This window comes from Cupressus sempervirens, chromosome 2 (assembly GCF_028749045.1).
Source record: "Cupressus sempervirens isolate cs-2001-9-10 chromosome 2, ASM2874904v1, whole genome shotgun sequence".
Classification (NCBI taxonomy): domain Eukaryota; kingdom Viridiplantae; phylum Streptophyta; class Pinopsida; order Cupressales; family Cupressaceae; genus Cupressus; species Cupressus sempervirens.
This window is the reverse complement of record NC_143119.1, coordinates 326,812,764-326,839,741: the sequence shown is the minus strand read 5'-3', so window position 1 is coordinate 326,839,741 and position 26,978 is coordinate 326,812,764. Positions and strand designations below refer to the sequence as shown.

At 37.4% G+C, this 26,978-nt stretch overlaps 1 pseudogene; it reads right to left on the bottom strand.

The window, feature by feature from the left end:
* The window catches only part of LOC149572426 (putative disease resistance protein At1g61190), a 64,980-nt pseudogene extending 39,265 nt beyond the window's left edge, over window positions 1-25,715 (bottom strand).
* Between the last annotated feature and the right edge of the window lie 1,263 nt (window positions 25,716-26,978).

Here is a 26,978-nt window from a genome sequence, read left to right as displayed (position 1 = left end):
ATATTCACATTGAAAGATTAGTCTCTTCAACCCTCCTACATTAAGTGATAAGAACATAATATTTATAATTATAAATAGAAACTTTAATATTAGAGAGAAAGATGATTTGAATTTAATTTTTCCAAAAGCAATGATAGTACTTGAGAGATAGATAATTTGAAAATAAAATTTGAAATAAAGTTATATAAAAATTTAAAAATTTCTACAATTATCATAAAAATAAAATAAAGCATGTATTCTTTAGTTTCATATATCCTTTTAATTATGATAATTAGAATGTATAATTTATTATTAAATTAATTATTTTAAATTGTCATTCAAATAGTAAGATATATTTTATTTTTAAAAATAATTATAAATAAATACATATATAATATAATATTTTGCCCAAAATCATAATTTTATAAAACAACAATTTCGAGACAAAATTAATAAGAATGGAACAAAACCTTTACCATTATCCCAAGCTAACATAAATTCCCTTGGTGCTAGAGAATATTTGGAACATTATCACTTTCTTTTGGAATGACTTAAACATCACACACTAAGCTTAATTCTTGACTTGACTACCCTCCCTACAAAATGCACCTTTGACCAAATTTAAATAAATTGAAAACATAGTGAATTCTTTTGAAATTTTAAGCATTTGATCTTCATGATCTACATATTTTGTAACCAAAAACGTAAAAACATCAAGAAAAAATCATTTTGTTTTCATGAATCTGAAAATTAAAATGTGACTTTTTTTTGTCTTTAGTGCATTTTGTCTGGAGATTAGCCAACACTATAATGTTTAAGGGTGGCCTTTCACTCTACCTAGGTAATTCTTATTCTATTAAAGAGTCCCAAGCCTCAAAACATTTTGTTTTAAATAATTTTTCTTTCAAAACATGCGGATCAAGAGCTTTAACATTACAGAAGTGTAGAAGCATACAAAGTGCTTTCAAACCTTACTAATTCACAAAGAGATATATTATGCCATTCAAATGTCTTGCTAATTCATGAGGAGATATTTTATCCCATTCAAAGGTTTTTGAAGTATTAGATAGCAATCCAAAAGATAGGGGGCTAACCCCAAGGTACAAAAGGTTGAGAAGTTAGCCGTAGTTTACCTCCTAGTCATCTAACCGATACCAACTTTAAACTTTAAAAAATAAATAATGTCTATCACCAAAATAATATTACAATTAGTGCTAAAACTAGCAACAAGAAAAAATTAAAAAATATACCAGCAACACTTAAGCAAATTGCTACTATCAATCCCACATATCAACATAAGCATCACTACACTTTCAATCGAAAATACCTAATGTAGTCTTGATCAAAAGTATGGATGACCCATTTAACATCATGGGTTAGTTTTTTTAGTTTTGATAGAAACTAGACACTTTTGCTTGTATTGAAACTAGTGTTTTTAGTTTCCATAGAATCTTAGTTTCTATTCAAACTAGGTAAATATAGGTTTTTACTAAGTCTAAGAAGATTTACTATGTTTTTTTATAGATTCTAGGCTTACTTACTAGGTTCAAATGGAGCACTATAGTCATGTCATTTTGCATGATAGGAGTGCTCTAAAAAAGCTTTCTAATGAATATGAATTTTTTACATTTTGAATTTTTTAGGTATATGTTTTTGCACGTGAATTGAACAAAGGTTTGTTATAAAAAATAAACCTATATATTCGATGCTCATAAAAAAATACTAACTAAGAGAAAAAAAAAAAATTTTGAGAAATAACTATAGTCTCTATATTCTAGTCCTCTTTCAATTAGAAAAAGAAATTTTGTAATCAGGTAAATATATAATAAGTTTTAGATTACGGTAAAAGCAGGTTTTGAAGGGGTCCCAAAACCCTTTAACAAAAACAAGAAAGATAGGCAATTAAGACCACCAAGAACAGTCCTGAAGCCTACTAAAAAGAAGAATGAAAATCAGGTTTTATAGGGACCTAAAACCATTAGAAAAATTCAATACAAGTATCTAGGTTTTACAAGGACCTAGAACCTGAAATAAAGTTTTACCAAAAAATAGAACCAAAACCAAAAACCAGAACTAAAATCATAGACCAAAAAAAAGACCTATAAATAAATAGAAACAACACAGAAGACCCAAAGCTTCTATTGCAGTTCCATAATCATCTTGACAGCCTCCTTCTCGATTGTAATAGTGTTTTGAATGGAGTTGGCAGCCAAAGTCGTAGCAGCTTGCAAGGCTTTCTTCCTCGAACTCCACATTTACTCTTTTTCCAAGACTAGGGTATGTGCAGGATCATGGTGTGCCAAAAAGTGGCGATGTGAAAAAAAAAAGACTTTGAAGACGCCTAAAAGTGCTTCAAAATCCGCTCTGACTTTTTTTTACCTATCCAGGAACCAAACCTAGAAGGTTAAGTCGAGCCTTATCAGATATCCGATATCATATCGGATATCCGATATCATATCGGATATCCGATTTTATATCGGATATCCGACTAATAATTAAAATCATATAATAATATGATATATTATTTAATATTATTATTATTGATATAAAATAATAATAATATTATTAAATAATATATCATACTATTATATTATAATAATATTATTATTATTTAATATTATTATTATAATAATTATTATACTATAATATAATAATATTATTATTATTATATTATAATCGTATAATATTATACTATAATAATAATATTATAATAACATATTATATTATAATAATATAATATAATATTTCATATATTATAATATATAGTAATCTAATATAATATATATATAATATAATATAATAATAAAAAGTAATATCTTATAATATAATATATAATAAAAAAGTATAATATATTATAAATTATAATAATATAGTATAGTAATAATATTTTATATTATAATATATAGTAAATTAATATAATAAATATAAAATATAATATAAAAATATATAAAATGTAATATATATGTTATATTATATATATTATAATATCGGATATCCTATACCTGTGCATGGATTAAACACAAAATCACAGACCCGCGGCCCTTATTTTCACGCAAATTTGGGCTAGTCAGATCGGATATCAGATAATAAATCGGATATCAGATAGCAAATCGGATATCAAATATCAGGTATGTTCCCCCCCCCCCCCCCCCCCCCCTTGACTCATTTTTAACCTAAATTTAATAGATTTTAACAAGATTTTGTTTGTTTTAGTTGAATCTAGGGTTTTTTTGACAAAAATGGTTAAAATTTAGATTTTTTTTTAATGTATATTACGTTTTGCAATTCAATAGGAATGGCTTATCAAAATGATGACACTGAGGCAGGGAATAATATTCCTCGCAACCCACCACCAAACGATCCAGTATCCCCACAAAACCATCCACCAAATGATCCTCTACCTCCTCAAAACCCTCCTCGAATCGAGGATTTGATAAATGAAAATCTCACTGAGTTGAGAGGTTTGCATAGAACATACAATAATTTACCTGCACTGGCTCCTATGTTATCCACGTTAAACACCATAGTGGATAACATTGAAACTCTTACAAACCAACAAAATGCCGCTCTTTGTTGGCGTGATGAAATGCACCAGATGTTTGATGATGGTTTGGATTATGATGAGGTCGCGAGCCTCAACATAATCAAAGACGATTTGGCAAGCCTTTTTGCTAACCCAAAAAAAACCAAACTATCGATTAAATGGTGCACAAATGACGCCATATGTGCAAATTTTTGGGTCCGTTGGTGGATGGTCTTTGATATCCCTCCATATGGAAATTTAGACATACCATTTTATTTCCTTAAAAAATTATATGCAGAATTTGTGTTGAAACTTAAAGTGAACTATTGCAGCATGAAGCCCAACATGGGCTTAGGACTAGGAGCTCCTCAGGATAGACCCTCTTCCCAGCAGAAGAAACTTGGCACTTTTGTCCCCCCCCCCCCCCTGATATCTCCCCCCCTCCTCGAGTGCAGCATCCAGATATTATGGCAGAGGGTAGCTCTCAGACCATCAGAGCCATTCATAGGCTGACTAGCCTAATGATATCTCAGGCTAGGTCAGTCTTGCCTCCTCGTGTTGATGATGTTGGTGCCAGTTCATCCATCGGCTAGCTCATCACACGTTTGTGTGCCTCACACTTGCATTACATGTAAGAATATTTTCCTGGGTCCCATAGGTGATCTTCCTGAGTATCATTTTGTATTAGACGAGAACACACCAGACGCACGTGCAGAGGCTACAGACCCTGATGCAAGAGAGGAGGGGAATGTAGAGGCATGGACTCCTTCGGTGTCGGTACGTGTATACATTTTTTTGTTATGACATATGTGATTTAAAGTTAATTTTTATAATAGAGTAATTTTAATTTTTAAGCCATACTAACTTTTACATGTATGTTATCTTCATTCATGTTTAGTTGATGACCGAGGAGGAGCTCAGATAGATAGATGATGCTACACTCTCAGCCATTTCATTTGGCCTTGAGACATCTACGGTATATTATGTTGTGTTTGAATTTCTTTTTTCTATTTGATTTTGTAGCATATATGGTTGCTAATCTTTCTTTTATCTTGCAGATACCACCTACCCCAAGGGGACAAAGTGCGGGGGGTGAGCCAGCATGCATTGACAAAGGAAAGGTAATTAGATGTTTTCTAATTGATTAAATATTGATGCATTCTTGTAAAATTTTTGTGGTAAGCTCATTTAATTACATTATTAATTGTATATAGGGTGTGGCTACTGGCGATGAGCCTGTACAGATTCGGTGTCCTAGATCATTAGGGATTTTCATTCGCACAGAGAGCCCCATTGTATGTATAAGTATCATTTATTTTTATTTTTTTTAATTGATGCAGAGGAAAGTATGATTTTTGTTCTATACAATTTCTATGATTTTTTCCGTACCAATAATGATTCATGTCTTGCATATGTTCATTACAACTTAAATAGGCTTATATGCACCTATCCAACCGACCAAGTTGGTTACAAAGGTTTATTTAATCAAACAAATACCAAATTACTACTTTTCATCCAAAACTAATATGACCGTTTGAATTTGAAATTCAAATTTCAAACTATAGTTTTTATGCATTCCCTAACTTTCTAAACTATTCCATTGACTCAAAATTGGTCATATGGATTTATTAAATGCAACTAAGTAAATTTCCAGAAAATTGAAGTTTTTATTATTTTTTCTCCAAACCACCATACACTCTGATCTCCCCCTTTCAACTGAGATCACATATGACATATATAAAGGTCTACATGACCGTTGGAACAACCATATAGGCATTCCCAACCATAAAACAAACAAACAACCACTTTTTGCTAATACTGTTTAGACTCTAAATACCCTATTCTAAGGCCTTTTGGTCCCATGGAGTCACTTGGTTTATAACCACACCAAAATGCTTGTGGGCCTTACATGTGCCTTTATTACAAAGCATAGACCAACTTGTAAAATATGGACCAAACCTTTATTCCAACTTCCTAATCTACTTGAATCCTCACTTTCATGGAGTGGCAAGGTGTCCGGCAACAGAGATACTTGTTCCCCCCTGCCACATAGGTTAGGTGCCCTGCACCACCTTTCCTCTCTCTCATTCTGAACACTAGTCCACCAAGTGAGTGATGTTCCTCTCAGTCTTGTTGTTGCTACTTTTACCTTCTTATCTGCCTCTATGTCTTCAAGATCAAAGTAGTTCTCAAGGGCCTCTATCCACCCTAGCACTTCTTCACTATCCATTTTACCCTGGTACATTGGAAAATCAATATGGTTCTTCCCACCATTACCTTGTACTGCCTTAATGATTCTCATAAATCTCCTTTCTTCAGGATCATCTATTGTCTCATGCTCTTGCCTTGCATTACCAACCTCTTCTTCTTCATGGTTCTCTCCATGATTTCTTCCTCTAACCTCTTCTCCTCTAGGTTCTTGCCTTTCCTTTTCTAAGGATTCTATCCTTGCAATAAGCTTCAGCCTCTCTCTTCTCATTTGTCTTTCTTCCCTCACTCTAGATGCTTCAAGTTTTCTCCTCTCTCTTTTCTCTTTTGCCAACTCTTCTCTCAATTCTTCAAGTTCTCTAGCCATTTGATTTTTAGGAGCCATTTTCACAACAAGTTTTCTTCCTTCCCAAGGGCCAACTCACTGATTCTCTTTCTTTCCTCACCAAGAAATCTCTGGACACCACTTATGTACCTTTCAACTCTGGGACACACAAGGAGGAATTAGACACACCAAGGCTTCAACAAAGGGACCAACACACTAAGGATTTTCAAGATTATAGGTCTTGGTCACACTCCTAAACACCCAAACTTCAAAACCCTCCTTAAAATGGCTTAAAAACCAGGGCCTGATTGTTCAAACCCCAAAACTCAATTCTAGAACATTTTGACTTGTCTAATGACAAGATATGATCATGACAACCTACATGAACCTATCAAATGACACGTCTACCATATGAAATCCTAAAATCCTATCTCATGCCCAATTACAAATTTCTTCCACATATGAGTCCAACATTATAACTTTGTATGCTTCCATGAGCCATAATTGGTGCAAGGATTGCCCAATTGACTTCAAGAGATGTTCCATGACCTCTGTAATGCCTTGGATCTTCAATGTTCCCCTGATGAGCATGGGATGCTCTTGCATCACTTATCTTCATAAATAAATTCAAAACTAATTTCTGTGATATTAACAACTACTATTTTGTATCTCATAGGAGACTCCTAGTGCACATGAGGTTCGACGGGACAGTTATGTAGATTTGATGATGTGGCCACTCACTCCTGAGGAGGAGCCTACAATAGTAAGTTGTAGTTTGAATTCATGATTAAATATCTTATAAATTTAGCATGCTATGAATTATAATGTTATAGTTTAAATTGTAGATTCATCTGACAAAGGTATTTGAATATATACAGCCCACAATCACAGAAGTACCAGCATTGCCGAGGGCATACGAGAGGACTCCTGACCGACGTAGGAGGTCGACGAGAGAGGTATTTATTATGAAATTTTGATAGTATTAATCTCCAATACGGAAAAGATCATTATGAATTTGAGTAATTCAATGTTAGATACGTAGAATCATATAAATTTAGTAGTCTAACTTTGGGTCTTCCTTTTTTGTTTATGTAGGAGGCATCTGATCCACCTAGTGCAACGAAGAGGCTGCATTTTGATCATCCACCAGCACCCTAGGATAGTATAGTTTTTGTAGGATGCATCATGAGACATTTTGAGATGGCATATGCCACATTGTATATAGAAACATTGATATTATACACATTCTGATGGAAGGATCAGCCACATTTTGTATATGGATCTATGTATTTTGATATATATATATTTGAGTACTTTGTCTATGGATACATGATCTTTGATAGATATTTGTGTATAATTTTGTCTATGGATACATGTATTTTGATATATGTTTTTATCATTTACGTGCACAATGATATACATATTAATTTAGTATCTAGTATTGTTCAATTTATCGTGGATCATGTGTCATGCCCTAAATTTTACTAGTAAAAACACAACAATTTTTTTTTTTTTTTTAGCTTATGAAGTCGCATAAGAAATTACATATTGTAAAACAAGGTTATCATTGAATAGGAGTTCAAGACTCATGTGAATAGTGTGAAGGTGTTAACATTTTAGTCACAGGTGGTTTTCAAATAGATTGGATGACAGTCTAGTTCAAGTTAGCATCACGAGTCAAACGAGAAAGTTCAAGATACAACACTCATAAATTAGTGAGGTAATTCATATCCTAACAAGCCGCGTGTTCCCCCCCCCCCCCACCTCCTCTCCTTCCTCTTGTTATATCTTTGTGTTTCCTCCAGTCTGCTGCTTATTATTATTTTTCTCTTGCTCTTCATCCTGATGATGGATCACTGTGTGTGATCCGAAACGTTGATGCAAAAAACTTAAAACACAATCAAATTCTAGAAGTACGAACCATTTTTTATCCTAGCAAGCCTCTAATACTAATATTCTATTAGGGTCTGTCAGTTGTATCATATGGACTAGGTCGTGATTCTAGCATGTAAGGGAAGGGGATCAGAATTACTTATTATCCTCATTACCAATGTACACACATTCATTAATTATTACAATATATATTAATGTGACAATTAGTATATTACTATATCAACATTGCTTCCTCACCAAATTATTGAGTGCACAACAAGATTGTAAGCAATCTACTAAGTTTTAAATTTATACAATCAATGGTATCACATAACATCTATGGATTGTTATTATCAACTAGTCATTTACAATACCACAAGGAGAAAACTTTCTTTCACATTTTCAAATGATAACAATGATGTCAAAGCAAATCTCTGACTCGTACCAATGCTTTCATAACAATATAAACTCCAAATGAAACATGCATATACAACCTTATCAATATTTTCTTCTACACGTACATTAGGTAACAATGATACAATCTCCTTCCATCACAATGGGGCAACATAAGGGACTTTTCAAAATCATAAGGAACATGGACATTGAAAGATATGGACAATGAGTAGCATGAACATTGTCCAACATGATTGTTGAGAACATGAACAAGCTGGTGAATCCTCCTTCACAAATGAGGGCACAATGTCAAGTTTTCTCATCCAACATCAATCTGCAAGATGATCATTCCAAGCCATTTCCATTGCTCCCTTGGACACAAATCTGCATATGCAACACAACAAAATAACAAGGACCATGGGTTCTTTCCACCCAACCATAGGCCTCAAAGAGACCACCCCTACGCTAGGGAACAAGGCTCAAACTGGGATACACATACAATCTTTCAATGCATAAACGTTACTATTTCAAAATGGCTTCACAGATGGAACCATAAACATAGGGTGAAGGTGTGTTCTAAAATGGAGACTTACCATACCAAACCATATTTGCAATAAATAATTTTCATGCCCTCTCGGGGCTATCATAATTCACCAAATTTCATGCCCTCTCGGGGCTATCATAAATGAACCATTTAATGCCCTCTTGGGGCCTCCACATTTCCTCCTCCAAACCCACTACCATCAGCTGTAACTCCTCAAACTTCCTTTCTACACCATACTTTCCTTATCACCCCCAGCAAGATATGAAATGTTATGGCATACAATGGAGCCCATACTCCAAGGTTCTCAATACATTTTTCGAACCCAACTTAAGCCCTTCACCCTAGAATTCTCTTCCCTTCCCACAAGGGTGAGTGTAAGTCCCAATCCCATAACAATACTCAAGCACAAAACAAGAAAACAAAACCAAGTAGAAATAAAACAAGAAATTTTGGCAAACACCCCACTAGTTTGGCCCAGACCCTCTAATAAAGCCTTCCCACTAACTTATTTTAGCAAAAACACTAAGCCACTCCATCCTTACGAACTTTTCTCCTCTAACGATTCATCGATAGCCCTCACGAGCTCTGAGTTATGACCATCGAAGGATCGACCTCAAAATGCACTTAGAGCACCTTGAAGACTCCTCGGTACGGGGTGGCCGCAAATGATGGATGGTCTTCGTGTCCAGAACAAAGGTGTGACTAGGGTTCACCCGCTCATCTAGAGCTAATGGGACTGACGATTCGATGCCAAGATCAGCAGTTTCAAAGTTATGCTGTGGTGCACCTATGAACTGAGGCACACTACGAGTTTTGGCATCGAGCGAGATCATTGTGCTGAATCCAAATAGAATGTGATCTCTCAAAAATGAGATAGGTTATTTTAGGCCTCAAGATCATCGTCCTATAGCATTTGACAGTTCATCAATAGCCCTCATGAGCTCTGAGTTATGACCCTCGAAGGATCGACCTCAAAATGCACTTAGAGCACCTTGAAGACTCCTCGGTACGGGGTGGCCGCAAATGATGGATGGTCTTCGTGGATAGAACAAGGGTGTAACTAGGATTCAACCACCCATACGGAGCTAATGGCACTAACTATTCGATGCCAAGATCAGTGGTTTCAAAGTTACGCTGTGGTGCACCTATGAACTGAGGCACACTGCGAGTTTTGGCATCGAGCGAGATCGTTGTGCTGAATCCAAACGGAATGTGATCTCTCAAAAATGAGATAGGTTATTTTAGGCCTCAAGATCATTGTCCTATAGCATTTGATAGTTCATCGATAGCCCTCACGAGCTCTGAGTTATGACCCTCGAAAGATTGACCTCAAAATGCACTTAGAGCACCTTGGAGACTCCTCGGTACGGGGTGGCCGCAAATGATGGATGGTCTTCATGGCCAGAATAAGGGTGTGACTAGGGTTCACCCGCCCATCCGAAGCTAATGGCACTAACGATTTGATGCCAAGATCAGTGGTTTCAAAGTTACGCTGTGGTGCACCTATGAACTGAGGCACACTGCGAGTTTTGGCATCGAGCGAGATCGCTGTGCTGAATCCAAACAGAATGTGATCTCTCAAAAATGAGATAAGTTATTTTAGGCCTCAGGATCACTGTCCTGTAGCATTTGACAGTTCATCGATAGCCCTCACGAGCTCTGAGTTATGACCCTCGAAAGATCGACCTCCAAATGCACTTAGAGCACCTTGGAGACTCCTCGGTACGGGGTGGCCGCAAATGATAGATGGTCTTCGTGGCTAGAAAAAGGGTGTGACTAGGGTTCACTTACCCATCCGGAGCTAATGGCACTGACGATTTGATGCTAAGATTAGCGGTTTCAAAGTTACATTGTGGTGCACCTATGAACTAAGGCACACTGCGAGTTTTGGCATCGAGCGAGATCGCTGTGCTGAATCCAAACGGAATGTGATCTCTCAAAAATGAGATAGGTTATTTTAGGCCTTAGGATCATCGTCCTGTAGCATTTGACAGTTCATCGATAGCCCTCACGAGCTCTGAGTTATGACCCTCGAAAGATCGACCTCAAAATGCACTTAGAGCACCTTGGAGACTCCTCGGTACGGGGTGGCCGCAAATGATGGATGGTCTTCGTGGCCAGAACAAGGGTGTGACTAGGGTTCACCCGCCCATCCGGAGCTAATGGCACTGATGATTCGATGCCAAGATCAGCGGTTTCAAAGTTACGCTGTGGTGCACCTATGAACTGAGGCACACTACAAGTTTTGGCATCGAGCGAGATCGCTGTGCTGAATCCAAACGGAATGTGATCTCTCAAAAATGAGATAAGTTATTTTAGGCCTCAGGATCACCATCTTGTAGCATTTGATAGTTCATCGATAGCCCTCACGAACTCTGAGTTATGACCTTCAAAAGATCGACCTCAAAATGCACTTAGAGCACCTTGGAGACTCCTCGGTACGGGGTGGCCGCAAATGATGGATGGTCTTCGTGGCCAGAACAAGGGTGTGACTAGGGTTCACCCGCCCATCTAGAGCTAATGGAACTGATGATTCGATGCCAAGATCAGTGGTTTCAAAGTTACGCTGTGGTGCACCTATGAATTGAGGCACACTACGAGTTTTGGCATCGAGCGAGATCGCTGTGCTGAATCCAAACGGAATGTGATCTCTCGAAAATGAGATAGGTTATTTTAGGCCTCAGTATCATCATCCTGTAGCATTTAATAGTTCATCAATAGCCCTCACGAGCTCTGAGTTATGACCCTCGAAAGATCGACCTCCAAATGCACTTAGAGCACCTTGGAGACTCCTTGGTACGGGGTGGCCGCAAATGATGGATGATTGTTTGAAGACTACTCCATGTGTCACTATCTTTCTTGGAAAAAAAAATTATTTTGAACATCAAGCTTGCAATATTATCAATTATTGTCAAACTTTTTCAACCAAGTCAAAATGTCAAATGCAAATATTTGTTTGCATTTTTTGCTAAGGGGAGTTTCATAAATTGACTTTGATTTTCTATGTCTCTAGTGCTTGAACATACTTAAAATGGCTCTTTGGTCTTAGAGCTATTGGTATTTTCTAACTTCATGGTCTATGATATGCATACTAAGAATTTCTTTCACTAAATGGTTTCCTTGATCTATTGACTACACTTAAATTTGTTCACTTGTCATCTCTCTTTCTATATGTTCAATACAAAGAGCTAGAAGAGACAAATAATCTTTCTTACCTTCATCTCTCTAAGCACATGATAGAAATCAATTCTAAACTTGAGAAAAGGTTAGAGGAGAATATTTCATTCTTAAATTAATCTCCCTTAAGACCTTTACATACACACGGGGCATTCTTAAATTAATCTCCATGGAAGAAAATTTCATAAAACTAAAGATTCCATAGTGTTGAAACATAAAATCCAAGATCTCATTTATGATGGGATTGTTTATACCTCTAATGACTCATCCACTCATAGCCTTCATATCCAACTTCATATCATGTCAGTATGCATGTGCTATCTTGCTTATTGGCTTTAATTGCTTATCCTACATGCTATCTTCTTTCATGGATTTTATGGCTTATCCCAAATGTGCTTCATACAACTTTTCAATATGAAAGTCTTTCAAAACATTATACAATATTATGACTCTTTATGCTTTCAAATGCTATGATTGGTTGTAAAATGGAAGAAATCAAGTATTCTAATTGTTCATCCGTACTTTATGGATTTTTCTTATTTGATTAGTTTGATAAAAATAGTTTTAATAATCATAATGTCAGCTTTATGTCAAATAAGGAAAAAACCAAATTTTTAATAAGATATCCGCATGAAATTATCTTTCATATAGTTATAAATGCTCTTAAAATTGTCGTTATAGCCTTGTATCACATGCAAATATGATTTGGAAGAACTTGTTCAATATCTTCCTCTTATAATTCCTTACAAATAACCTACCAAAATACAAAAACCATATACAAAAAACTACACATTTTACATCATAATACATCATAAATTTTAGAAATTCTCCCCAATACCACCCCCCTCCAACTCTTCATGATGTACCTACATTCCAATATCATACAAAAATTAGTAACTTATTGTATTAAACAAGATAATCATCAATTCATTAAATCATTATGAAGAAAATAACATAAGAAGTATATATACCTAGTCAAGTATTCCAATAGGGTCCTCTCTCTGTTTTAGGGTCTCCAACAAGGCTTCATGATCAGCATTAGCAATAGTAAAAAGTTCTTTTACTTTTGGTCTTCCTTGATGCTTCAATAACTTTACATTTGTTGCTATAATAAGATGCGAATATATGAGAATTACTTTGTGCTTCTGATAGTCTTCGAATGCAGGAATTCCGTTCCTTCTAAGCATGTATGTCCGCAGCCATGTTCCAACAACAACCACTGAACCAGTAGGATACGTGAATCCATCATCATCTGTGATCGATTGTGCAAGTTTTTGTTTTCCTCTTACACAACGTGCTAACCAATAATCAAATTTCTCATCATTCCCCTGTGGTGCAACCAATGCAAAGACATGTCCTGGCTAAAGTAGATCTGATAGATGATTATGCTCAAGTGAACTTTCCATGTCATCATTTTTGATAGAGGGTATGATAGAAAATGGAGTAAGATAATGTGGAGCCCATGTGTCCACCCACTCACTTGACTCACAGTGATCCCAATCACACTGAAAACAAGTACAACAAAAACAAGCTAGTTGTCATGTCCAAATGGTCCATGTACTAGAATTAGAGCTCTGAAATGAATGCATTTTTGATGAGTTTGTCACTGTAGCACAATCTGATCTATCACCTATGGACCCTTCCTCAACCAACCAAAAGAACCTGTGTACCACTGAATTAAGAGTCCCCCCCTGTGATAATGCTAAACTACACCAATCAATAATGCTACGAGCATCAAGAAGCTCTGTTGTTGAAATCTTCAGTTGCTCCTTAACTAGAGCTCTCTTCACACATGCCCCTGCTCCATCATGTTCCCCTTTTCCATGGCCGGACTCAAAAAAACTCCAAATATGAGGCATCCCTCTCTCTACGTGCATCCTACACAACCAATAAAACATGCGAGCATTCTTGAATTGACCTGTACAGTTATCTGACCAAATGATATGTCTATCCATAGCAATTGCATGCTCGTGTAAGAAATAAAAAAAATTCTCGAAACAATGTTGCACAAACTCGTGAGAGTGAGATCTATCATCACTCATATAAAAATGATACTCTCTAATAATCTTTCGATTATCTTCCGCACTATCAAGGGCATGTCTATATGTTATGTGAACAAAAATTGCAATCTGAATAGAGTTGTAATACTGAGATTGTGTCTCATTTTGAGGTTACAATGTGTAGTTCTCAGCAAAATCAACAACTGATATAATAGTGCCAATGGGAAAAGTCTCCTTACACGTTCTAAATTGTTGATCCAACCACTGAGACCTGTGACTATGTCTTGCATACTTGTAAAAAATATTTACCTTGAAATCTGAAATAAAATTAGCCACATTGATATCTTTTCCAACCAATTCACATCTAGAGCTCTCACTCCCACTCTTCAATGTGTATTTCACCATTTCATAGACCCTTTTTTTCACTATTTTCTTTCCAAGATCTTGTTCACACCCCTCATGGAAACGTGTGTCAAACTTGGATAAGCCACCACATTCTGAACACTTCTCATTTAAGCAAGCATTTTTATAAAAGGAACAACCATCAACTCTACGACATAAGAGTTGATCTAACAAGTCTCTTGATGATTTTGGAAGCCCACTAGCCCCACAATCCTCCAACATTTCTTTACTATGCAAAGTAGAACGGATGGAGCATAATAGTTCATGGTGCATAGAAAACTCAACATGATATTTGCAACAACATGTATTTCGAATTTTGAGTGGCACACAATAAAATGGCTTCAAAGATTCAAAAGCCCTTTGTGATATATGAACACTTGGATGACTCTCTCTAAATTGTTTGAACAACATAGTTTGACTTACCTCCAAATAGTGTTTAGGATGTGGCGTGCGGTCTCTGATGCCAATTCTCAACTTTAAGACATCTTTAGCATTGGGTGATACTCGTGAGTTAGAGTGCCAAAATTGTATAATTTCTTCCTTCACATCATCGGATAGCTTCTTATCAAAACATGAAAGTCTCCCACCAAATGCCCATGTTTCATTTTGAAGAGGATCATCAATTTTCTCTCATCAACTAAGTGCTCTTCTCAAAGTAGTACGATTTAGATTCAAATCAATACAAGTTTGTCTCATATATCTACCCTTTCTCAAATGATGACTTACCAAAGAGGTTGTAATAACCCTTCGAGTAGCTCTATTATCCTTCTCTCTGCTATTTTTCCCAACGCTATTAAGAGCACTAAAAAGATTTTTCACAATATTGGCATTTCCTTCCAACTTTTTATTGACACGAATTTTCAATTTGGAAAGCATAGGTCTCATCTTTTGCATCTTTAATAAGTGCATGAAAAGCTGACATTGCTCTACCACTGTCTTGTTGCCGAAAAACATCTGATATAGTCTTGAAGCCCATAACCGAATGGTTCTTTCTGATTTTTTTCCATCCAAACTAGTCATAATTGTTTCATCAATTTCAATTATCCATTTTGGTGTTTTAGAACCTTCATGTCGATTATAATTAGGAGATATGTAAGGTTCTTGTGCATTAAGTTCCTGTGCATTTTCATCTTCGACATGGTCAATTATGCAATTTGGATTATGAATTGGTGGCATTTCTTCTTCAAAATTTTCAATCTCTACATTTTCAATTTTCGCATTATCATTTTCAATAGGTACATATTCATTCCCCAACTGTACATTTTCATTATCTGACTCTATGATTTCACCTTCTATTAATTCATCGTCAACTTGATTGATATTTAGCATACCTTGTCTTTTTTTTTGGTGTTTCATTTTGTCCTTTTCCCTATATGCTGCAATATCTTCATTGGATATCTTCCTTTTACGTTTATTCTTTCGACGACTGCTGCTCCCCATTCAGATGACAAATTTGAACACCTAAGGTTATATTTTTGAATTCTTTTCGATTGGTTCGGCCCCAAAACATGACTTTTAACAAATCCTGTGAAAAAAGAGGTAAAAAAGTAATGTTGTCGGGTCTGTAGGGACAGTCAAATATTTGATATTGATGCTAGTATAATCGGTTATCCGATATAGGAAGAGGACTTTTGGGGAGAAAACTTGCTAAGGTTTCCCTCCTTTGACACAATAATATTAATATTATGAAAATATTTGGAGGCAAACGACTTTAATTTATAACTAAGTTAATAGTATATTAGTATTAGTATAAAATTTCAATAATATTAATATAAAATAGTATTAATATACCTATAGTATCAATATTATTATTATACCTATAATAGTATTAATATTATTAATATAGATATAATAGTGTAAATATATAGTGTTTATTTATATTAAGCTACAATATATAGTATTAATATATATTATTATTATAGCTATAATAGTATTATTATTATTACTATACATATAATAATATTAATATTTAGTGTTTATTTATATTATAATTATTATCCTAAAATAGTATAAATAGTATATACTAAAATATTACGTTATATATACTAAAATATTACGTTATTATATAGATATATTAATAACATATATATTAATATAATAATATTTATAATATATATTATATTTCATAACAATATTACATTGTTATATATATATTATATTATTATACATATTAATATAATAATATATAATACAAAGAGGGTCGTCATTTAATGGGTCAAAGGGGGTCATAGGTCACCCTATGACCCCCTTTGACCCATATGAACAACTCGACTATGTCCTTAGGGGTCCTAGGACCCCTAGGGACATACGTCGTCGTTTAATGGATCAAAGGGGGTCATAGGTCACCCTATGACCCCCTTTGACTCATATGAACGATTCAAATATGCCCCTAGGGGTCCTAGGACCCCTAGGGACATATGTTGTCGTTTAATGGGTCAAAGGGGGTCATAGGTCACCCTATGACCCCCTTTGACCCATATGAACGATTGGAATATGTCCCTAGGGTCCTAGGACCCCTAGGGACATATGTCATCGTTTAATGAGTCAAAGAGGATCATAGGTCACCCTATGACCCCCTTTGACCCATATGAACCATTCGAATATGTCCCTAGGGTCCTACAACCCCATAGGTCACCCTATGACCCCCTTTGACCCATATTACCCATTCGAATATGTCCCTAGGGGTCCTAGGACCCCTAAAGACATCTATCGTCGTTTAATGGGTCAAGAGGGTCATAGGTCACCCAATGACCCCCTTTGACCCATATGAACGATTCGAATATGTCCCTAGGGGTACTAGGACCCCTAGAGACATATGTCATCATTTAGTGGGTCAACGAGGGTCATAGGTTACCCTATGACCCCATTTGACCCATATTACCCATTCGAACATGTCTCTAGGGGTCCTAGAACCCCTAGGGACATATGTCATAATTTAATGGGTCAAAGAGGGTCATAGGTCGCCCTACGACCCCCTTTGACCCATATGAACGATTCGAATATGTCCCTAGGGGTCCTAGGACCCCTAGAGACATATGTCATTGTTTAATGGGTCAAAGAGGGTGATAGGTTACCCTATGACCCCATTTGACCCATATTACCCATTCGAATATGTCCCTAGGGGTCCTAGGACCCCTAGGGACATATGTCATCGTTTAATGGGTCAAAGGGGGTCAGAGGTCACCCTATCACCCCCTTTGACTTATATGAACGATTCAAATATGTCCCTAGGGGTCCTAGGACCCCTAGGGACATATGTCGTCATTTAATGGATCAAAGGGGGTCATAGGTCACCCTATGACCCCCTTTGACCCATATTACCCATTCGAATATGTCCCTAGGGGTCCTAGGACCCCTAGCGACATATGTCATCGTTTAATGGGTCAAAGGGGGTCATAGGTCACCCTATGACCCCCTTTGACTCATATGAACGATTCAAATATGTCCCTAGGGGTCCTAGGACCCCTAGGGACATATGTCATCATTTCATGGGTCAAAGGGGGTCATAGGTCACCCTATGACCCCCTTTGACCCATATGAATGATTGGAATATGTATCTAGGGTCCTAGGACCCCTAGGGACGTATGTTGTCATTTAATGGGTCAAAAAGGGTCATAGGTCACCCTATGACCCCCTTTGACCCATATTACCCATTCGAATATGTCCCTAGGGGTCCTAGGACCCCTAGCAACATATCTCATCATTTAATAGGTCAGAAAGGGTCATAGGTCACCTTATGACCCCCTTTGACCCATATTACCTATTCGAATATGTCCCCAGGGGTCCTAGGACCCCTAGAGACATATATCATCGTTTAATGGGTCAAAGAGGGTCATAGGTCACCCTATGACCCCCTTTGACCCATATTACCCATTCGAATATGTCCCTAGGGGTCCTAGGACCCCTACAGACATATATCGTTGTTTAATGGGTCAAGAGGCTCATAGGTCACCCTCTGACCCCTTTGACCCATATGTATAATTCGAATATGTCCCTAGGGGTCCTAGGACCCCTAGAGACATATGTCATCTTTTAAAGGGTCAAAGAGGGTCATAGGGTAACCTATGACCCCATTTGATCCATATTACCCATTCGAATATGTCCCTAGGTGTCCTAGGACCTTTAGGAACATATGTCATCGTTTAATGCATCAAAGGGGGTCATAGGTCACCCTATGACCCCCTTTGACTCATATGATCGATTCAAATATGTCTCTAGGGGTCTTAGGACCCCTAGGGACATATGTTGTCGTTTAATGGGTCAAAGGAGGCCATAGGTCACCCTATGACCCCCTTTGACCCATATGAACAATTGGAATATGTCCTTAGGGTCCTAGGACTCCTAGGGACATATGTCGTCGTTTAATGGGTCAAAGAGGATCATAGGTCACCCTATGACCCCATTTGACCCATATTACTCATTCGAATATGTCCCTTGGGTTCCGAGGACCCCTAGGGACATATGTCGTCGTTTAATGGGTTAGAGAGGGTCATAGGTCACCCTATGACCCTCTTTGACCCATATTACCCATTCAAATATGTCCCTAGGTGTCCTAGGACCCCTAGGGACATATGTCATCGTTTAATGGGTCAAAGGGGGTCATAGGTCACACTATGACCCCCTTTGACTCATATGAACGATTCAAATATGTCCCTAGGGGTCCTAGGACCCCTAGGGACATATGTCGTCGTTTAATGGGTCAAAGGGGGTCATAGGTCACCCTATGACCCCCTTTGACCCATATGAACCATTCGAATATGTCCCTAGTGTCGTAGGACCCCTAGAGACATATTTCTTCGTTTAATGTGTCAAAGGGGGTCATAGGTCACCCTATGACCCCCTTTGACCCATATGAACGACTCGACTATGTCCCTAGGGGTCCTAGGACCCCTAGGGACATATGTCATCATTTAATGGGTCAAAAGGTGTCATAGGTCACCCTATGACCCCCTTTCACCCATATTACCCATTTGAATATGTCCCTAGGGGTCATAGGACCCCTAGAGACATATATCGTCGTTTAATGGGTCAAGAGGGTCATAAGTCACCCTATGACCCACTTTGACCCATATGAATGATTTGAATATGTCCCTAGGGGTCCTAGGACCCCTAGAAACATATGTCGTTATTTAATGGATCAAAGAGTGTTATAGGTTACCCTATGACCCCATTTGACCCATATAACCCATTCGAATATATTACTAGGGGTCCTAGGACCCCTAGGGACATATGTTATCGTTTAATGGGTCAAAGGGGGTCATAGGTCACCCTACGACCCCCTTTGACTCATATGAACGATTCAAATATGTCCCTAGGGGTCCTAGGACCCCTAGGGACATATGTTGTCATTTAATGAGTCAAAGGGGGTCATAAGTCACCCTATGACCCCCTTTGACCCATATGAACGATTCGAATATGTCCCTAGGGGTCCTAGGACCCCTAGAGACATATGTCATCGTTTAATGGGTCAAAGAGGGTCATAGGTTACCCTATGACCCCATTTGACCCATATTACCCTTTCGAATATGTCCCTAGAGGTCCTAAGACCCCTAGGGACATATGTCGTCATTTAATGGGTCAAAAGGGGTCATAGGGTGACCTATGACCCCCTTTGACTCATATGAACGATTCAAATATGTCCCTAGGGGTCCTAGGACCCCTAGGGACATATGTCGTCGTTTAATGGGTCAAAGAGGTTAATAGGTCACCCTATGACCCCCTTTGACCCATATGAACTATTCGAATATGTCTCTAGGGTCCTAGGACCCCTAGGGACATATGTCTTCGTTTAATGGGTCAAAGAGAGTCATAGGTCACCCTATGACCCCCTTTGACCCATATTACCCATTCGAATATGTCCTTAGGGGTTCTAGGAACCCTAAGGACATATGTCATCATTTAATGGGTCAAAGAGGGTCATAGGTCACCCTATGACCCCCTTTGACCCATATTACCCATTCGAATATGTCCCTAGGGGTCCTAGGACCCCTAGAGACATATATCGTTGTTTAATGAGTCAAGAGGGTCATAGGTCACCCTGTGACCCCCTTTGACCCATATGAATGATTCGAATATGTCCCTAGGGGTCCTAGGACCCCTAGAGACATATGTTGTCATTTAATAGGTCAAAGAGGGTCATAGGTTACCCTATGACCCCATTTGACCCATATTACCCATTCGAATATGTCCCTAGGGGTCCTAAGACCCTTAGGGACATATGTCGTCGTTTAATGGGTCAAAGGGGGTCATAGGTCACCCTACGACCCCCTTTGACTCATATGAATGATTCAAATATGACCCTAGGTGTCCTAGGACCCCTAGGGACATGTCGTCGTTTAATGAGTCAAAGGGAGTCATAGGTCACCCTATGACCCCCTTTGACCCATATGAACGATTCGAATATGTCCCTAGGGTCCTAGGACCCCTAGGGACATATGTCGTCGTTTAATGGGTCAAAGAGGGTCATAGGTCACCCTATGACCCCCTTTGACCCATATTACCCGGTCGAATATGTCCCTTGGGGTCCGAGGATCCCTAGGGACATATGTCATCGTTTAATGGGTCAAAGAGAGTCATAGAGTGACCTATGACCCGCTTTGACCCATATTACCCATTCGAATATGTCCCTAGGGATCCTAGGACCCCTAGAGAAATATATCGCTGTTTAATGGGTCAAGAGGGTCATAGGTCACCCTATGACCCCCTTTGACCCATATGAACGATTCGAATATGTCCATAGAGGTCCTAGGACTCCTAGAAACATATGTCGTCATTTAATGGGTCAAAGAGGTTCATAAATTACCCTATGACCCCATTTGACCCATATTACCCATTCGAATATGTCCCTAGGGGTCCTAGGACCCCTAGGGACATATGTCATCGTTTAATGGGTCAAAGGGGGTCACAGGTCACCCTATGACCCTGTTTGACCCATATGAACAATTCGAATATGTCCCTAGGGTCCTAGGACCCCTAGGGACATATGTCGTCCTTTAATGGATCAAAGAGGGTCATAGATCACCCTATGACCCCCTTTGACCCATATTACCCATTCGAATATGTCTCTTGGGGTCCAAGGACCCCTAGGGACATATGTCATCATTTAATGGGTCAAAGAGGGTCATAGGTCACCCTATGACCCCCTTTGACTCATATGAACGATTCGAATATGTCCCTAGGGGTCCTAGGACCCCTAGAGACATATGTCGTCATTTAATGGGTCAAAGAGGTTCATAGGTTACCCTATGACCCAATTTGACCCATATTATCCATTCGAATATGTCCCTAGGGGTCCTAGGACCCCTAGGGACATATGTCATCATTTAATGGGTCAAAGGGGGTCATAAGTCACCCTATGACCCCCTTTGACCCATAAGAACAATTCAAATATGTCCCTAGGGTCCTTGGACCCCTAGGGACATATGTCATCCTTTAATGGGTCAAAGAGGGTCATACGTCACCCTATGACCCCCTTTGACCCATATTACCCATTCGAATATGTCTCTTGGGTTCCAAGGACCCCTAGGGACATTTGTCATTGTTTAATGGGTCAAAGAGGGTCATAGGTCACCCTATGACCCCTTTTGTCCCATATTACCCATTCGAATATGTCCCTAGGTGTCCTAGGACCCCTAGAGATATATATCGTCGTTTAATGGGTTAAGAGGGTCATAGGTCACCTTATGACCCCTTTTGACCCATATGTACGATTCGAATATGTCCTTAGGGGTCCTAGGACCCCTAGGGACATATGTCGTCATTTAATGGGTCAAAGAGGGTCATAGGTCACCCTATGACCCCCTTTGACCCATATGAACGATTCGAATATGTCCCTAGGGGTCTGAGGACCCCTAGGGACATATGTCATCGTTTAATGGGTTAAAGAGGTTCATAGGTCACCCTATGACCCTCTTTGACCCATATGAATGATTCGAATATGTCCCTAGGGGTCCGAGGACCCCTAGGGACATATGTCGTCATTTAATGGGTCAAAGAGGGTCATAGGTTACCCTATGATCCCATTTGACCCATATTACCCATTTGAATATGTCCCTAGGGGTCCTAGGACCCCTAGGGACATATGTCATCGTTTAATGGTTCAAAGGTGGTCATAGGTCACCCTATGAACCCCTTTGACTCATATGAACAATTTGAATATGTCCCTAAGGGTCCAAGGACCCCTAGAGAAATATGTCATCGTTTAATGAGTCAGAGAGGGTCATAGGTCACCCTATGACCCCTTTTGACCCATATTACCCATTCGAATATGTCCTTAGGGGTCCTAGGACCCCTAGAGACATATATCATCGTTTAATGGGTCAAAGAGGGTCATAGGTCACCCTATGACCCCCTTTGACCCATATGAACGATTGGAATATGTCCCTAGGGACATATGTCATCGTTTAATGGGTCAAAGAGGGTCATAGGTCACCCAATGACCCCCTTTGACCCATATTACCCATTCGAATATGTCCCTAGAGGTCCTAGGACCCTTAGGGACATATGTTGTCGTTTAATGGGTCAAAGGGGGTCATAGGGTGACCTATGACCCCCTTTGACCCATATTAATGATTCGGCTATGTCCCTGGGGGTCCTAGGGACATATGTCATCATTTAATGGGTCAAAGGGGGTCCAGATGGGTCAAATGGGGTCATAGGTCACCCTATGACCCCCTTTGACCCATATGAACGATTCGACTATGTTCCTAGAGGACCCCTAGGGACATATGTCATCATTTAATTGGTAAAAGAGGGTCATAGTTCACCCTATGACCCCCTTTGACCCATAATATCCATTCGAATATGTCCCTAGGGGTCCTAGAACTCGTAGAGACATATGTCGTCGTTTAATGGGTCAAAGGGGGTCATAGGTCACCCTATGACCCCCTTTGACCGATATGAACAATTCGACTATGTCCCTAGGGGTTCTAGGACCCCTAGAGACATATATCATCATTTAATGGGTCAAAGAGGGTTATAGGTCACCCTATGACCCCCTTTGAGTCTTATATATTAATAATATACATATTAATAATATATATATATATATTAATAATATACATATCAATATAATAATATATATATATATATACATATACATATTACATTATTATATTTAATGAAAATATTACGTTATTATATAAATATATTAATAACATACATATTAATATAATAATATTTATAATATATATTATATTTAATAAAAATATTACATTGTTATATAAATATTATATTGTTATACATATTAATATAATAATATATAATACATATTACATTTAATGAAAATATTACGTTATTGTATATATTAATAACATACATATTAATATAATAATATATAATACGTATTTTATATATATAGATATATAAATTACGTTATTATATTTAGTAAAAATAATAATAATATATATTATATTTATAGATTGTAATAAGATTAACATAAGATATTATTATATATTACTAGATTATATCTTGTATGTTTACATTACGTTATTATATATATATATAATATTAAAATATGTCTTTACATATTAATATAAGTGAAATAATTTAAAAATAAAAAACTAGAATGTTTAAATCGAATTTCCCTTCAAAATTTGAAGATTTTTGGAATTTGACTACCGAGCCATATCGGATATCCGATGTCAAATCGAATATCCGATCAGGCTTGGTATTTACCAAGCCTGCCCGGTCAACCCCAAAGACGTGTTTATAGAGAGTTTTAGTGATACTCAGACTTCGGGTAGCCATCTGACAATGTTATTTTGATCAAAATTGAATGAAACGAAATGGGTTTTTTAATATCGCTCTCTAGATTCCATCAATATAATTTCTGTCAAATTCTGAGTTCGATAAGTATTTATTAGTTAATTATCAATGAAGATTATTGTAAAGTGCTGATTGACATACTGAATGAAAAATAGCTATAACTTTCAAACGGTATAACATTTTTTAAATCTAAAAGTTGCGTCACATTCTATACTTTGCCTAGTATAAGAAAAAAAAAAAAAAAATTTGATCAAATTTTCTATTAATTAGGGTGGTCAGACACGGGACTTTTTTTAATCCGAAAAGGTTTTGGTAGAAAATTCATATTTAATTATTTATTTGGAATAAAAATATCAAAAAATATGCGTCACATCTGGGCATGAGTCTAGTTTTCATATCTATAATTATATTAAAAAAATATTATGATTTGATTTTGATTAAGGTGGTCAGACATACACCTACTTTTTATTTTCGCCCTGAAATTTTCTTAGTACTGCATTAAAATTCAAACTTTTGACCAATCAATTATTTTTTTCTCCTGATAAGGCCTAGTAGTTTAGAAACTACATTCAATTTTCTACAAATTATTTTCTTACAACTTTTTGATATAAAGTCCATAACCACTTCAAAATTATGTGTCAAGTTGACATAAACCTGATTTGCTGATTTTTCACTGCCACTTAAGGCCATACTTTGGTACACCATGATCTTGCACATACCCACTAGCTATAGCGGCACAAATTCTTGATGTTACCAGTTCCATTTTTGTACCACTTTCCTTGATGAGAATTCTAATATTTAACTCATGATCTTTAAGTTTTTGACGGATATCTCCCATTTGCACCTCCAAATGATTAATTATGACCCGATCAACATCTTGGTTGTGTTGCATTATTTCCACTTTCTTTTTCAGCCCCATAATTTCATTATAGATCCAAGAATCAACTTGGAGAATAGATTCTGCTTTGAGCTTTGTAGAATGTAAGAAGGAAATCTTGTTGTCCCTCTACACGGTGAGTCACAAATGTCATCAGTAGTCTCATGTAAAGGGGAACCAACCTTTTCCATTTGTTCCTACCTATCCATCTGGACCTCCTCTCTATTCTCAACAAGGCCTTCTTGCTTAACTAGATCCTCCTTTTGTTGTTCCCCAATCTCCGTAGTAGGAGTAGAATCTAGAACCATATGATCCACATCCTTCATAGTAATTGGGTCATCAATTAAGTTATCTTTGTCTTTAACAACCACCCCAAACATAGTTTGATTACCTTCATTGCTAGAGATGCTCTGTTTTGAGTTACCCTCTAAAGTATCCTCCTCTTTTTCTTTATCAAAATTTCCTTTTGTTTTCATATATCCCTTCAAATTTGAGTTGAATTTCCCAACATCCGTCCATTCCTCTTCCTTTGAGATATCCTTCTCAGAGCCCTCTAAACTCTTTGACTCAGACTCAGTTTCAAGAATATGTTTCAGAGAACTAGAGGGTTTAGGTTTTACTTTTTCTTTCCCTTTAACATTCTCATCCATCTTACACTTCTTGGACTAAGAACCTTTTGATTGTTAGAAGAAGAAGTCGAAGCAATGGACTTATTTTTATAAAAGCCCTTAATAAGAAGTATCAGACCTTCACGTAAAATAGGTCAAGACTCCTTCTTCCTATGGGAAAATAAACTTTGAAGCAATGAAAAATGCAGATAGAAAGGGAAAGAAATTTTATCCTTGTATCTAAAGTGGTTGAGGAAAATAAAATGAAATTTGTGAACTCTTTTGTTCCTACCATCCCGAATAAAGTACTCACAAATGAAGCAAACCACATCATGCTAGATACCTTTAATCTGCTCCACATCAAAGAAGTCTCCACTCATTTCTAGTTGCTTCTCTTCATCATCCATCTTCAAAAAAATTTTATAGGCCACATTGGAGATACTGGTTTGTTTTGAGAACTTTATGCCACTTGTGGGGAGCCTCGTGACCTCAAAAATGAAGTCCTTAGTGAGGTTCATAGTGACTCCATGGAGAATGACTCTGTCATTAGCCCAATTTTTAAAGAAAGCGATAGTGATATGGGGTTTGAAGCCATGCAAATGCTCTAGATAACTAACCACCTTCCATTTTTGAAGAATCTTCCAAACATCCTAACGAGCCTTCCAGTCATCACATTTTTTGGGTTCTTGTTTCCACGGCTCACCCCCCATTCTTCCAAGCAAACATAAAACCAGAAACACCTAGATATAGAACACAGAGATGTTGAAAGGAAACCAGTTTTTAGTTGCATGATTTGGAGGTTGCCTTTTAGAAGATACATACTGAGACCACATTACATTCACATGAATGTACCTCCTCGGGGAAGGTAATCTGATAGCCATAGGGCCACTCCACCAAATCATTAAATTGCTAATCCAAACAAATATTTCCCAATTTGGAACGAATGGTTTCATAATTAATAATCATTTTAAGATCAGCATGCTTTTTTAATTCCTCATGCCACCTCACCTTATGCCCCGTTTGAACAACACAATTGGCTATCCAGTCGGCAACACCATTGGCCTTGTGGTATGTATGGGAAATGACCACCTTTTCAAATTTTTGAATTAAGGTTTTGATTTCCATAACCATAGCTTCAATAGACCATGAGATTGCATTTTTATTATTTAGGGTATTTATAATGTTCAAAGAATCACCTTCCAACCATAATTTGGAATACCCCAACTCGACAGCTAGCTTAATAGTATAGAGGGCAGTACTAGCTTCACAATGTGGCTATTAGATTTATCAATAGGGATAGCAATA